We start from the raw sequence: 13,145 nt of genomic DNA, 5'->3' as shown, positions 1-13,145 counted from the left end.
AGACGGGAGCACTCCTTCTGGTAAAACTAGCATTTGTAATGGAGATAGCAGATTCGTCACGCTGTAACAGACTGAAAAGCACAAAGACTGAAAAGCGCAAATCGTCTCTCACCAAACTTTTACTAACACGAAATCAGCAAAAGCAGCCCAAAGGGTGGCACCATCTGAATGGAACTTCCCCTTTATAGTGCCATCGTACGTGTTGTACGTCACCGCGCTTTGCTCCGGCATTTTTTTTTTCACGACCGTGTGTATGTAAGGCAGGCTTGACAAGAATCACGTTGCGAAAAACATTGTTTTTTCTAGGACATTAAAAATGGTCGTGTGTACGTGGCATTAGTCTTTTTTCTGCCATCACTTTTCTATGTTTCTAGAGTATGTTTCCATGTAGAAACGATAAAAGGATGTATATTTATATGGGTGTGTTTTAATAATGGCTTCTTAAATGCATTACATCTTGAAGTGAAATACATTGTTGATGCAGAAGTTTTTGCAACAAGTATAGTACTGGTAAATATACACACCTATATTTGTGCAGATGTCTTTTAAATTATAAAAAATAAATGTGCATTTCATGACAAACTCAGCAAAATACAGACCTGTTCTATACTGGTGTGTGTTGTAAATTTATATTTTTTTCTTGACCTACAAACCCATATACCACTTACATACCACATTCTTTATGTTAAAAGATGGATGCTTTCCTTGATGTTGGACAACATACCTGATGTCTATAATAATTCTTTGCTAAACATAGCTACCAAGATGAGGACTGCCTGGTTATCAGAGAAAGTACAGTGTGACTAATGTGTTTTAAACTTTTCTGAAAAATGATTTTTGTGTGGACTGCTGAATCTACACACAAAGAGATTATACATTGTGATACATAGCTTGGTTGTTCCATTTGCAATTATTGTGTTTTATACGGGCAGCTTTATATTGTATGTTGAAAAGAGTGAATAACTACAGGGTTTGATATTACCATTTATGTATTAGTTTAATCAGTAGACTTTGCACATGGTTACTAAAGAACACAATATGTTAGCTTAATGCTAGTGCAGATTTTCATCAAATGGCAATCATATATTATATTATGCTGGCCGACTACTGTGCAGAAATAAAAGATTTACAGTGGACATTTTAACTGCTTGAAAGCAGATGTTTCTGATTTTCTGACCGAAATGTCTTTTGAGAAACATGGCACAGAAGACCATAGTGTGAAGTAAATCAGAGTTCATTCAAATTACTACACTGAAATACTACAATCTGATTGACCACTATAGTTTACATACAGTATGCCAATGCTTTTAAAACTATGAAAGAAAAGGTAACATTTCTTAAAAGATAAAGGATTTCATTGCAAACGTCTCACTTTTTTGTCAGATGCCTAGATGTGATGCCAACTTTATGACTTTAAAGGACAAGTTGCCTTGTCTCCCTAGCCTAATCTAGAACCTCCACATCACCACCCCCACATCACCACCATCAAAGCACACACACAGGTTCTTCTTTCACTCTCCCTGACAGTGATGGCATCCTACTATTCCAACATAACGACCCCAAACACACCTCCAAGATGTCCACTGCCTTGCTAAAGAAGCTGAGGGTAAAGCTGATGGACTGGCCTAGCATGTCTAAAGACCTAAACCCTATTGAGCATCTGTGGAGCATCCTCAAACAGAAGGGGGAGGAGTGCAAGGTCTCTCACATCCACCAGCTCTGTGATGTCATCATGGAGGAGTGGAAGAGGACTCCAGTGGCAACCTGTGAGGCCTCGTACACACGACCGAGGAATTCGACGGGCGAAACACATCGTTTTGCTCGTCGAGTTCCTTGTGAAGCCGTCGAGAAACTCGACAAGCCAATTTTCTCCATTCCCGTCAAGGAAATAGAGAACTTGCTCTCTTTTTGGCTCGTCGAGTTTCTCGACAGTTTCCTCTACGAAAATGTACACACGAACGGTTTCCTCGGCAAAAAATATCTCCCAGCAAGTTTCTTGCTGGTTTTTGCCGAGAAACTTGGTCGTGTGTACGAGGCCTCAAGCTCTGGTGAACTCCATGCCCAAGAGGGTTAAGACTGGGAAATAATGGTGGCCAGATAAAATATTGACACTCTGGGCCCAATTTGGACATTTTCACTTAGGGTTGTACTCACTTTTTTTGCCAGTTGTTTAGACATTTATGGCTGTGTGTTAAGTTATTTTGAGGGGACAGAAAATGTACACGGTTATACAAGCTGTACACTCACTACTTTACATTGTAGCAAAGTGTCATTTCTTCAGTGTTGTCACATTAAAAGATATAATAAAATATTTACAAAAATGTGAGAGGTGTACTCACTTTTGTGAGATACTGCATATAATAAAATGTGAAGCCACTTTTTATAGTGATGAAATAAAAATGTGAATATACAGTACAGACCAAAAGTTTGGACACACCTTCTCATTCAATGAGTTTTCTTTATTTTTATGACTATGACAATTGTAGATTCACACTGAAGGCATCAAAACTATGAATTAACACATGTGGAATTCCACATGTGTTAATTCATAGTTTTGATGCCTTCAGTGTGAATCTACAATTGTCATAGTCATAAAAATAAAGAAAACTCTTTGAATGAGAAGGTGTGTCCAAACTTTTGGTCTGTACTGTATATTCACATTTTTATTTCATCACTATAAAAAGTGGCTTCACATTTTATTATATGCAGTATCTCACAAAAGTGAGTACACCTCTCACATTTTTGTAAATATTTTATTATATCTTTTAATGTGACATTATACATAACAAAAAAGTGTGAAACAACTGAAAATATATTTCATATATTAGGTTCTTCAAAGTAGCCACCTTTTGCTTTGATTACTGCTTGGCACACTCTTGGCATTCTCTTGATGAGCTTCAAGAGGTAGTCACCTGGCGCAGCACCCCATCACTCTCCTCCTTGGTCAAATAGCCCTTACACAGCCTGGAGGTGTGTTTGGGGTCATTGTCCTGTTGAAAAATAAATGATGGTCCAACTAAACGCAAACCGGATGGAATAGCATGCCGCTGCAAGATGCTGTGGTAGCCATGATGGTTCAGTATGCCTTCAATTTTGATTAAATCCCCAACAGTGTCACCAACAAAGCACCCCCACACCATCACACCTCCTCCTCCATGCTTCACGGTGGGAACCAGGCATGTAGAGTCCATCCGTTCACCTTTTCTGCATCGCACAAAGACACAGGGGTTGGAACCAAAGATCTCAAGTTTGGACTCATCAGACCAAAGCACAGATTTCCACTGGTCTAATGTCCATTCCTTCTGTTCTTTAGCCCAAACAAGTCTCTTCTGCTTGTTGCCTTTCTTTAGCAGTGGTTTCCTAGGGCCTCGTACACACGACCCGACATGTCCGATGGAAACAGTCCACGGACCGTTTTCATCGGACATGTCTGCTGGCAGAATTTGGTCTGATGTGTACACACCATCAGACCAAATTCCCCGCGGACAGAATACGCGGTGACGTGGCGGCGACGATGACGCGGCGACGTGCGCGAACCCCGAAGTTCAATGCTTCCACGCATGCGTCGAATCGCTTCAACACCATGCGCGGGTTCTCGGGACAGTGGACATGTCCGATGAGTCGTACTGACCATCGGACATGTCCGACGGACAGGCTTCCAGCGGACAAGTTTCTTAACATGCTAAGAAACTTTTGTCCGCTGGAAACCTGTCCGCTCGGCCAGGAATCCGGTCCGCTAGGCCCTACACACTGTCGGACATGTCCGCGGAAACTGGTCCGTGGACCAGTTTCAGCAGACATGTTCGGTTGTGTGTACGAGGCCTAGCAGATATTCTACCATGAAGGCCTGATTCACACAGTCTCCTCTTAACAGTTCTAGAGATGTGTCTGCTGCAAAAGGTGGCTACTTTGAAGAACCTAGAATATGAAATATATTTTCAGTTGTTTCACACTTTTTTGTTATGTATAATTCCACATGTGTTAATTCATAGTTTTGATACCTTCAGTGTGAATATACAATTTTCATAGTCATGAAAATAAAGTAAACTCTTTGATTGAGAAGGTGTGTCCAAACTTTTGGTCTGTACTGTATATGCACCAAAAAAATTACTTATAAATCTATCCAAAATTAGATGATGAATGTTATAGCGATTTTTTATGTCAATTTTGTTAGTTGAGAGACTTATTAGAAAAAAAAAATTGGTGCATATATATTCACATTTTGATTTCATCACTAGTGAAGTGTTACACTTTTTTATTATATAAAGATTTAAGTTGTGTTCACTTTGAATATTCTATCAAGTAAGTGTGGCTTTATATATATATATATATATATATATATATATATATATATATATATATATATATATATATATATATATATATATATATATATATATATATATATATATATATTTTTGCCAACACAAGACTGATTGATTGTTCTGAACACAGCTTCAACTTATTTACTAACATTTACTTTCAGTGGCAGCTGGTGCTTAATTTTCTTGAGGGGACGGCCCTCCAGCCAGCCAGGTCTCAGGACCTGCTTCCTGATTGGCTGGGAGGAGAAACAGGAACTGGGTGGGCTCTGGGCGCAGTACTCTGCGCCCGGAGCCCACCCTTTTGGAAGCAAATTAGCCCATCAGGCTCTAATCATGTGCTTAGAAGAAAGAAAAAAAACATTGGAATCTATGTGTCTGGCGCCCTGCATGTAGATTAGGGGCTGGGCACATGGATTAGGAGGGCAGCGCCCCTGTGCCCTGCATGGATGGCTGCCACTGTTTGCTTTGTAAAGTGAACATTCACTGCTTAGTGAACAGCCTCTACTTTGCTTGTTCCTAGTTGCATCAACTACCCCAACATCTCTGCAGGCATTATAAAGCCATGAAATGTTAGGCCCCATACACACGAGAGGATTTATCCGCGGATACGGTTCAGCGGACCGTTTCCATGGATAAATCCTCTCGAGGATTTCCGCGGATTTCTATGCGATGGAGTGTACACACCATCGCATTGAAATCCGCGCCGAAATCCTCTGGCGATGACGTGTCGCGCCGTCGCCGTGATTATGACGCGGCAACGTGCGCGACGCTGTCATATAAGGAATTCCACGCATGCGTCGAATCATTACGACGCATGCGGGGGATCCCTTCGGACGGATGGATCCGGTGAGTCTATACAGACCAGCGGATCCATCCGTTGGGATGGATTCCAGCGGATAGATTTGTTTGGCATGTCAGCAAATATTCGATCTGCTGGAATCCATCCCAGGGGAGAAATATCCGTGGAAACAGATCCGCTGGAGTGTACACACCATAGGATCTATCCGCTGAAACCCATTTGCTGGGATTTTTCAGCGGATGGATTCTATCGTGTGTATGGGGCCTAATAGTTTTGGATCATGTGTTCATTTAGGGACCACAGGTCTTTCAGCTATTTGACTTTAGAATTATACAAACTCTGTTGTGAAATGATAGGTCATTGTCAAAAAGCAAGAAAAGAAAAAAGCGGTGCCTTCTAAGCGTAGCAGGTGAAAATGTATTCAAGTAAAAACATATAGAGGTAATGTACTCACAAACGGAGCTACATAATAGGCTTCATTAGGTATGTGTTCGTCCGCTCATCCCAGGGAAGACTGTGGTCACTCGGTGTCCAAAAGGACTGGATCAGCTTGTTTCCTTGCCTCTGATGGCAGTGACGGCGGGAGCCGAACGCTCTCGGAACACTGGAGAAGGGGAGCTTGTTTCCCGAGTGTGCTGCTGGAATTACGTCACTTCCGGGTCATAGGTGTGAACAAGACTAGGTAAAAAGTGAAATCTCACAAACAATATTGGAGTGCAGTCTAAAATTCAGACAAATTCAAAGTGAAAATGGGTAAAATAAGTGGTTAAGTGTGAGAGGTACCAGGCTCAGGTGAGTGAAGGAATGTAATCAGGTAGAGTCCACACACCGTGCACCCTTCACCAATGGTGAATCAAACAGCTTACCTCACTCGTTGATCATACATGTAAAAACAATGGTAAAGGTATTGTAGCTTTATCCTCTTTAAGGCAAGGAGGAGAAAAACTGCGCAATATTGTTTGTGAGATTTCACTTTTTACCTAGTCTTGTTCATTTTATTTTATCTTACTTCCATCTTCAATCCAAGGTTTTTTCTTTTGAACTATAGTTCATTTATTATTTACATTGGAAGATTCTCTGTGTGTTCCCTGCTACACAGTTTAGGTCAGACCGATATATGGAAATATGTCTGAGCCCTGGTTCACACTGGGTACGATTTGGAACGATTTGAGATGCGATTTGACATGTCAAATCGCATCTCAAATCGGCGGCAATTGTCGGCAATGGCACTGTCCTAATCAGTGCGACGCTGCATCTGCGATTTCAAAAAGTAGTTCCTGTACTACTTTTTGTGATTTCGGGCCGCGATTTACATTAAATTGCGGCCAAAATCGCGGCAAAATCGCAGCCGCGAAATCGCGGTAAAATTGCGCATTTTGCCGCGATTTTGAATTCGCAGCAGTGTGAACCTAGGCTTTAAGTTTTTTTTTGTAGACTGGTTATCTTACATTATATCATTTGGTTAGTATAGGTACAGGTTGAGAGTTGTTTACTTGCACTGGAGAATAGCGATCTTGGGGCAGATCCACAGAGCTAGTACGCCGGCGTATCTACTGATACGCCGGCGTACTTTCAAATTACCCCGCGTCGTGTCTTTGGTTTGAATCCTCAAACCAAGATACGACGGCATCTGGGTTAGATCCAACAGGTATACGTCCTTGTACGCCTTCGGGATCTAAGATGCAATACTTTGGCGTCCGCTGGGTGGCGTTCACGTCGTTTTCCGCGTTGGGTATGCAAATTAGCTATTTACGTCAATCCACGAACATAGGAGCGGCCGGCGCATTTTTTTACGGCGTCTCTAGTAGGCTTTTTCCGGCGTATAGTTAAAGCTGGTATTTCGTTGCGTATAGTTAGACCTGCCATGTTAAGTATGGCCGTCGTTACAGCGTTTATTTAGAATTTTTTTTTTTTTTTGCACAAGTCGTTCGTGAATCGGGATGGACGTAATTCACGTCTAAGTTAAAAAAAATTACATTGTTGCGACGTCATTTAGCGCAATGCACGGCGGGAAATTTAGAAACGGAGCATGCGCAGTTCATTCGGCGCGGGGACACGTTTCATTTAAATGAAACACGCCCCCTAATAGCCAATTTGAATTCAGCCGCCAGAGATAGACTACGCCGCCGTAACTTACGGCGCAAATTCTTCCAGGATTCGAACTAAAGCCAGGTAAGATACGGCGGCGTAGCGTATCTCTGATACGCTGCGCAGGTGCAGATCTCTGTGGATCTGCCCCCTTGTGTATATTTCAGACATTTACACTGCCTGTACCGTGTTTATAAATATGACAATTCTATTTTTTCTCCTGTTTACTTGTACTGGAAAAATAAATAATTGGGTTAGTTTTTGTGTAGGGATAAAGAGACCATGGGGACTGCTGACAATACCGCTACCCATTGGTCATCTGATATAAACCCAAAATCTCGTACCCAGTAGACATGTGCAATTATTTTTGTCTGAATGCACTTTCGTCCGAATTTTGGGGATTTTCGTGTTCGTTTTAACAAACGATAACGAACGTGCAGAATCCGAAAGATCCGACATAAAAAATGCTTTATTTTTGTTTCATTGTGACAACAGTTCGATATAGATAGAAGATTCAACATGACGGTGACAATAGTGATCTGTGTCTATCGAACCTGCGGTTGAATATGCCTAACCTAACTTTATTAGTGCAAGATTATTCGACATAGAGAGAAAAGATTCGACATTATAGAGACATGAATATTTGACAAAGCAGCTAAAAACATACGATCGCCGCAAGTGGACAATTATGGTCAAATGCTCCGCCCATAGGCTATAGAAGAATTCTAATGTTGGTTGACTAGTAATAATAATTAATAAATATAATTATTACTAGTCCTATAACATTTGAATTCTACTATAGCTTGTCGGCGGAGCATTCGACCGGAAATGTACGATTGCGTCGTCATACAGTTTAGCTGCTTCTTTGAATGAAAGACACCATAAACCTTCAATTGACAGATTTGACCTTAATTAGTTTGGATTATCAGACAAATATCTTTTTTAACTAAACTAAATAAATAAAAACGAATAAATACATTTATTTTTCGGTGTGCACATGTCTAGTACCCAGTGTATCGGTCCTTCAGACCGTTGTCCTCTGGTTAACCTATCGTGTGTACGAGGCTTTAGTCTTCCACAGGTCAAACCCTTCCAATTTCATTAATTCTCCATAGCCAAAATTATTCCATATTGGAGTGAATAGTGTATACCCCGCTATACCTGTAATATTTTTCATCTCCTGCCATCCTTTTTTTTTTTTAAAGTTTAACCCGTTAAAAAAAACTTTTATCATGTAACTGGTGTCTCCAATAAAGATATTCATGGATATTCGTCATATCCCGACAGCAGTAGGCCCTGTACAAGGTCAGAGTCCAATAATGTTGTCCATCTGACAAAATTCTGTAACTGTGAGGATTGACAATAACTTTTAGGATAGGGGATAGCAAGCCCCCCCTTTTTTTTTTAAATATGGAACGCTCTAACGAATTTGCGTGTCATCCTTGCGCAGGGGCCATGCTAATCTTCTCTGTATCGTTCCAATTTTAGTATATGTGCTGCTGAAGCGAGCACCCCCCTACATTTTTAGCTAACATTAGTGAAGACAATTTAATATAGGGTTGTTATTTCCGTCAGATGCATTTTTCATGGGATTCAATCTTCCTAAACCAAAGTGAGGTAATCCATATGGGGGAGTTGTGAAGTATATAAAGCAGTTGCGGGGTCCAAATCATTTAAATAAGGTTGGCTCTGTTGATCACTGTCAGTGGGAGTTTACACCAGATTCGGCATATATCCATAAATGTAACTAATAATGGTTTAAGAGTCAGATTAGTATAATCCTTTAAATTTCGGGATATCTCTACCCCTAAATATTTCACATTATGCTTAATTTGAATTTGAGAAGCTTGGTCTGGCAAAGGAGTTTTTAAATCATCTAGTGGCAACAATAGCGATTGATCCCAGTTGATCTGAAAGCCCGAAAATAGCCCAAAATAGCCCAAATGCAGAACTGAGACTCATAAGTTCTATTAATGACTTTGAGGTATCCCCCAAGAAAATAAGAGCATGATCTGCATATAGGGCTATTTTATCTACCTGCGTGGAAGAATCCTGTTATTCCCGTTGATCGTCTAATAGTAAGAACCAAAGGAGGAGGATACAGTATTATTAATTCTCAACCTGACTTTAGGATCTTTATCCAATATTTTTTATTTTTCTTTTTTTTTTTTTTCATATTTACTTCTTTTATTCTTTCTTTTTTTTTATGTTCAAGGTCACAGAACAGGATTAACATAACAAAGGTTTAAATCAGAGGTGCATTATCCTATACACAATGTCACTTCAATCCACATATAACAACATAACACTGCACACAAATCCTAGCCGTACCACTCCTTGGCCCTGCTTCTTGTACTAACCAACATCTGACCTTTGACCTCTTTATCTCCTTCCCATAGTCAGATGTATTAACTTCATACACCTTAATCCTCTCTGATCCCTTGCCCTTATATAATTCCTACCTAACCCTCACCCCCCCCCTAAAAACAAAACACAAACCAGAGGAAAAAAAAATACCAAAAAAAAACATTTAAAAAATCCAGGGCCTATGCCAAAAGCAGTAAGTACAGCCCATAGATATTACGATTCCACCATATCAAAAGCTTTCTGGGCATCCAGGCACAATATGCCTCGTGTGCCTACATTATGCATAGGTAAAGTAAAGTTTGTGAATATTTGTTGATGCTGCTCTTGTAGGGATAAAACCTGTTTGATCTTCATGGATTAGAGTATTACTATATTTAGATAACCTGTTTGCAAGCACCATGGCTAGGATCTTAACATCTGAGGTATATTAATGGATCATTCCCTGCTTTAGAATCACTGTTATTGTTTACTGCATTTATTCTGGGAGTTTTTGTGTTCTAGAGCAAAATGTAACCCTTTCAGAAGCTCAGGTAATAAAATCTGACCATATTTTTTGTAACTGTCTGAGAGCAATCCATCTAACCCTAGGGCTTTATTATTATGAGTCTGTTCTACTGCTTGTTTTAGCTCTTCTAGAGATATAGGGCTGTCTAAATATTCTCTTTCTATTGGTTTACGTTTATCTAAAAATTGTTTAACTTGATTCATTACCTTTGACATTTTAGACTCATAAAGCAAGGTATAAAAATCAACACATATCCTCTGAATACTACTTGTGTCATACATTATCACCCCCTTTTTATTTTTAACTGCTGCAATAGCTATTAGGCCCTCATAATGTTTTGGACTTTGAAAAAATCTAGTATTTTCTGCTTTTGTTAAAGATAAGGTTCTATACATTTTTTGGGCATCCTGCCAAGCTAATCATCTCTCTTCGGTAGGGTCTGTGATAAATTCCTGCTCTGCCTGATTCACCATTTGCATTACTTTATCCTCTCACTGCCTTGATTCTGGAGATTCCTTTAATTATTACTCCCCGTAGATAAGCTTTCATGGCACCCCACACCACTAATGGGGAAGCTGTGTCCTTGTTGTTTTTAAAAAATTCTACTAGTAATGACTCTATAAAGTTCTCCTCTGGGATTGAAGATAACCACCGTGGATTGATTTTCCATGGTGGGGGGGATAATTGCCCCCCAAGCTCCATGGTCAGTACAAAAGGGGTGAGATCCGAAAGGCCTCTAGGGCCATAATGGATTAAAACTAACCATGGGAGAAAATTATCATTCCCCAGGGCCAAATCAATTCTTGATAGAGATCCATAAGTGCTTGAGAAAAATGAGTAGTCTCTTATTAATGAATGCCTTAGTCTCTACGCATCTACTAGCCACTTCTCCTGTATTTGTCTGGAAAACCTAGTTTTATTCACTTTCCTTTTAGCTATAGTGGTGTTAAGTCCATCTTCCTCTTAACTTAAAGTGGTTGTAAACCCACTATTTGGACTTTTACCTACAGGTAAGCCTATAACAAGGCTTACCTGTAGGTAAGGAGAATATCTCCTAAACCTGCACGGTTTAGGAGATATTCCCCCCGCAATGCGGGCGGCGCATGCGCAGGGGGGAATCCACGGCTCAAGGACTGGCATCCGCCGGACCCTGCCGATTTTAAATCTCCCGCGCGCACGCGCGGGAGTGACGTCATCGCCGCTCCAGCCAATCACAGCGCTGGAGCGGCGATACCCGGAAGACACGCCGGAGCAAGATGACATCCTGCTCGGCGTGGACCAGGTAAGTGGTACACACCTCGTTCCGAGGTAAGTATTTCATAATAGGCTAGTATGCGGTGCATACTAGCCTATTATGCCTTTTGCATTGCAGGTTTGGGGGAAAAAAAAAAAAGTTTATGCGGTTTACAACCGCTTTAATGTATTATTAAAGTTTCCCGTCAAAAAGATTGGGATACCAGGCCATTGTGCCATTTTTTTTAAAAACAGTTTTCAGCACTTCATCATTATAGACATTCACCAACAAAAAAATTATATAATTTAATGAACATCGTAACATAATATAGCGACCTACGGAGTCTTTAAAACACTGTTTGCATGAGAGCCGTAAGGAGAGAAATCAGAACACTTTCACCTTGTGCGTATGTACAGTAAGTAGAGTGAAACTGATATGGAAATCTTGATATGTAAAAAAATGCGTCTCCTGCATAAAAACTATTGCTTTGGTTTATAGAATCTTATTGTTTTAAGAACTGCTTGCTCCCCCATCTCCTAATCCTCTTACATTCCATGAGAATATCTTAATTTTACTACTCATCCTTTTCCACTATCTAATGGCCCTAGTTAATTAATGCGGGCCCATCATAAGTTGAGTACCTAAATACCATTTAAACCTCATAGTATAAGATTCTATCCAGAAATAAGATTGCAAAAACAAAGAACATCCAGTAATTATGACCAATCGGAAGAGAGAGAGAGAGGGAGATAGGAAAAAAAAGTTAAAATGTTGATCTTTTGCTTTAAAACAAAAATAATTTTTCTTTTTCACCGTAGACCAGACGTGACATGACTTCACTCTGGTCCTCCAAGGCCATAGAGGCGATCAGAGAATATCTGGTCTCTGGTAGCCTCTGTGACCAGCCGTCAGATTGTTTATCAGGCACGCCGGTAAAAACATCCCCCCTCCCGCCGCTTGCCGATGTTTTTCGGGCTTACCGTTTATACGGCAAGACACTGAAAAATGGAAAACGCTTCTCCCAGTTCCAACTAATATATCTTTTAGTATGGAAGGGAAAGATGAGTCCACTGTCTGACCCAAGTTGCATATTATGAAGCATGAGAATTTAGGGTATTGCAAAGTCTACTGTCTCTCTACACCTACATCAATATATCTATCTATCTTGGACATGTGTTTGCAATTGGGCAAAAGGAATGAGCTTACTGGCTTTGGCTGTTAGCGGAATGTCATGTATAACAGCAGTAATTCTACTGCAATTATACATGACAGCTTCCCACTGGCAATGGTTCCTAGGAACGCTGGTGGGTACAGGCACTGCCAAGACCTTAACAGTCAGAGATGTAACTGGCCGCATTCACCATGTAGGCCAGGAATCCCCAGCCATGTAAGAAAAGGAGACCAGCATAGTTAAAAAAAAATGCCATGGGGTTCCCTTTAATTAATACCAGGCCCTTCAGGTCTAAGGTTTAAGGGCAACACAAACAAAAACATATTTAAAAAACAGCATGGTGTCCTCCCCAGATTTTCTACGAGAGCCTTTGGGTCTAGTATGGATTTTAATAGGAGAAAATCAAGAATTTTTTTTGATATCCCCTCCAAAAAAATCCATTCTAGACCTTTTATGAGCATACAGGAAAAGGGTAAAAGGGGGAAAGGTGCCCACTTCTGAAAAACACACGGCTTCATGCCCTCAACATGAGTAAGTACCTTACTTGCCCAAGTTTATGCCTCTTCCTCTCAACCCTGGCCTGGTGGTCATTGGGTTCTGCAAGCAAGGGGCTTATTGAAACCTGGAACCCCCTTTTAACAATAGGGGGCACCCAG

General features: G+C 40.5%; 1 non-coding gene across 1 annotated transcript; it reads right to left on the bottom strand.

Annotated features, from left to right (window-relative positions):
* Positions 1-8,616: 8,616 nt before the first annotated feature.
* LOC120925366 lies at positions 8,617-8,724 on the bottom strand. The gene has a single exon (XR_005746648.1). It is a non-coding gene; the product is annotated as a U6 spliceosomal RNA (small nuclear RNA).
* Positions 8,725-13,145: the final 4,421 nt, after the last annotated feature.

The sequence above is a fragment of the Rana temporaria genome, chromosome 1, assembly GCF_905171775.1.
Source record: "Rana temporaria chromosome 1, aRanTem1.1, whole genome shotgun sequence".
Taxonomy (NCBI): domain Eukaryota; kingdom Metazoa; phylum Chordata; class Amphibia; order Anura; family Ranidae; genus Rana; species Rana temporaria.
This window is presented reverse-complemented; position numbering and strand designations above follow the sequence as displayed.